This window comes from Caloenas nicobarica, chromosome 1 (genome assembly GCF_036013445.1).
Source record: "Caloenas nicobarica isolate bCalNic1 chromosome 1, bCalNic1.hap1, whole genome shotgun sequence".
Lineage (NCBI taxonomy): Eukaryota > Metazoa > Chordata > Aves > Columbiformes > Columbidae > Caloenas > Caloenas nicobarica.
In genome coordinates, this window is record NC_088245.1 from 88,638,090 (window position 1) to 88,641,587 (window position 3,498).

A 3,498-nucleotide genomic window follows, 5' to 3' on the forward strand; every position below is an offset into this window, starting at 1 on the left:
TCCCTTCCCTTCCCTTCCCTTCCCTTCCCTTCCCTTCCCTTCCCTTCCCTTCCCTTCCCTTCTCTTCCCTTCTCCTTTCTCCTTTCTCCTTTCTCCTTTCTCCTTTCCTTTCCTTTCCTTTCCTTTCCTTTCCTTTCCTTTCCTTTCCTTTCCTTTCCTTTCCTTTCCTTTCCTTTCCTTTCCTTTCCTTCCTTCTCCTTCCTTTTCCTTTCTTTTCCTTTCTTTTTTCTTTTTTCCCCTCAGAAAATGCTTTCTGCAGCCTTTTTACAGAGGTATAGGTGCTGTCTCCGCAGCTCCATGGTAGTTGATCACAGTAATACACTTGTATGGCAGGGTACAGATCTGACATGTGGCTCTTATTTTAAGATTCTGTGATGTCCCTCAATAATTTAAATTGAAAGGAGCCTCTGCACGTCTCTGACCCAACCTCTTCTCAAAGCATTGTCACATTAGACAGGGTTGCTCAGGACCTTGCCCACTGTCTATCTCTAATGATGGAGATTTCACAAACCTTCTGTTGCAGCATCTGACCACCCTCATGTTGAATTTTTTCCCACTTGTTTCTAACTGGAATTTTCCTCCTTGCAATTCGTGCCCGTGGGCTTTCACCGTTTTACTGTGCACGTCCAAGAAGTTTGGCTGCATTTTCTCCTTTCCCTCCAACTGAGTAGTAAAAGATGTCAATACAATCTCCCCTCCCCACACCTTTAGCCTTCTCTGGACTGAGCATACCCAGTTGTCTCAGTCTCTTCTTGCACATCCTTGAAGTCCATCAAAATGCGTGATGTAGTATTATTCCTCAGTCTTATCTGCCAGGCTGTCAGTCTGCCAGCGAGGTTTATTATTACTGGAATATAGAGGACGGCCTCCATGTGAAGGCCTCTGGAAAATCACTGCAGACACTGTTATCTCTGTGAGAAATTAAAGTCTAAACAGAGTGAGCTGACAGCAAGAGACAGGATTGTAGAACAAGGTGTTTCACCTCTATGATGCTGCTCATTCCAAATGCTTGCAGTCCTGGACTCCTACTGACCTTCGTTTCACTTGCAAGTGCTCCGTACCTCTTCAAATCTGGATCCAGATGTACTCCACTACACATCCAGATCACAGGAGTTGCAAATTAGTGGCCTCTGCAAACATTTCTCATGTAAGATGTTTATACTATCTTGTATTATACAATAAACCTATAGAACAGCTTGATCAAAGGCTGCAATTTGTCTGGCTACCTTTAGTAGGGTCCACATGTCCTTCAGCTCCACCTGCCCTCCCTCCTCCATCCCCCACCTCCAGTGCCATGGGAAAAACAGAGAAAAATTCACAAAATAAACTGTTTTCTTGTTTTCATGATGTGGCACTGCCTTTCCTTCAAAACAGATTTCAATCCCATGGTACTCAAAGATGGTGTAAATGAAGATACAAGTTAGCTCAGCAGCCCAGACAATTTCCATCTCAATTCCTTCAGCTCCAGCAGACATCTCTGATTTTCTTAAGATGGCTTTTCTCCTTGAAAGATTTCCTTCGCAATTTTAACAACAACATGCTTTCCAACATCTTGTTTTGTCGGCTTTACATGGAAGCTGAGACTCTGGAGTCTGAAATGAGAGGTTCTTCTGCCTCAGCAGAGCGGCTTTGAGCACTAGCTCTGCTCCAAGGAGCACAAGCTGCTGTAAGGAGCAGAATGAGCAGACCAGCCATGCCATGCACAGAGCATTAACAGAGTCTGACTGCAAGTGAAAAAGATCTAAGTGAAGTGCAGGTGAGAAATGGAATTTCAGTACCTGGATTTCTCCAAACAAAAGGGATTTCTTACAGTGAATGGGAGTGTAGAATAAGGAGCAAAGGCCTTGATGGTCATCTACCAGACAAACAGAGGAGCTCATTTTCATGGAAACAGAGCTTAAATGCAGTTGTCCCATCTTCTTACCATCTACTTTCCTATCTCAGAGCATCAGCTCCAGAAGACAGCAGCTAAATTCAGGCACCTGCTCACTCTCACACTTTACATGCCCTTGTTCAGGTCTTCTAGATCATCCAGAAACAGACCTAAAAAAATCCAAATGCTCAGAGGGAAGTCACTGAAATGTTATCAGTGGAGGCATGCTGGAAATCCTGCTCCTCTCCAAAGCTTAGCCAGATGTCTCAGGTCTGCCAGCAGGCCCCTTCAGGCACTGCCATTTGCATATGCTGGAAGCCTCTCTTCTAGCAAGTTTAGGACCTAACGAGAGGCTCTTCTAAGATAGGTGCAAAAAGAGGTGCTGCTACTGCCCCTCCCCTTCCCCTTGTCCACCAGGAGCCAGTGGGCACTGTGCTCAGCAGGAACTGGGGGAGAACACTTAGAATCATAGAACCATAGAATACCCCAGAGTTGGAAAGGACCCACAAGGATCATTAAGTCCAACTCCTGTCTCTGCACAGGACAACCCCACAGTTCACACCATATGTCTGAGGGTGTTGTCCAGTCTCTTCTTGAACACTGTCAGGCTTGAGGCTGTGACACCTCCCTGGGGAGCCTGTTCCAATGCTCCACCACCCTCTGGGGGAAGAACCTTTTCCTCATGTCCAACCTAAACCTCCCCTGGCACATCTTCCTGCCATTCCCTCGGCTTCTATCATTTGTCACTAAAGAAAAGAGATCAGCGCCTGCCCCTCCTCCTCCCCTTGTGAGGAAGCTGTAGACTGTGATGAAGTCTCCTCTCAGTCTCCTCCAGGCTGAACAAACCAAGTGACTTTAGCCATTCCTCATACAGCTTCCCCTCCAAATCCCTCACCAACTTTGTAGCCCTCTTCTGGACACTCTCCAGTGGCTTTATATCCTTTTTAATGTGCACACAGGAATTTTAGCCCTTTTAAATACGTGAATTCTGCTTACACTTGTACTTGGACAGCATTAAATAAAGATTAAAAACCAAGTATTGTTTAGCTCCTCCTAGGGAGAATAGTTCAGAGTAAATACTCATGCAGCAGCATATTGACATAGACAAACTCCAACGGACATGAGCTCCAAATAATACAACATCAACAGACTTCCGCCCTGGCTGCAGGACCCTATCTGCCCCCAGTCTGCCTCATCTCACTCCCCAGTAGCCCCCTCAGCTCTAGGCTTCCTTGTTCTCTCTGGGCAGCAAGAAGGCAGCTCTGGCATTGCCAACAAAGGCCATGATGCTGGAAGGCTCATGCGAGTTAGTGATATACAGAAATAATAGCCTAGATGAGGACTGAAATTTTTCTGGAGAAAAATAATGTGGAAGTTTGGGGCTAGTGGGGGACAGAGATATGATACAAGGAGATGGAATGAGGAAGAGGAAGACTAGGTGGTGTAGCTGAAGATTTTGCTCTAAGGAGTGCTGCGGAAAAGGAACCATCCAGGTGAAAGATAACTAGAAGAAAAGAGGGAAGATAACTAGAAGAAAAGAGAGGGAAGGAAGGAAGGAGGGAAGGAGGGAAGGAGGGAAAGGAAGGAAGGAAGGAGGGAAAGGAAGGAAGGAAGGAAGGAAGGAA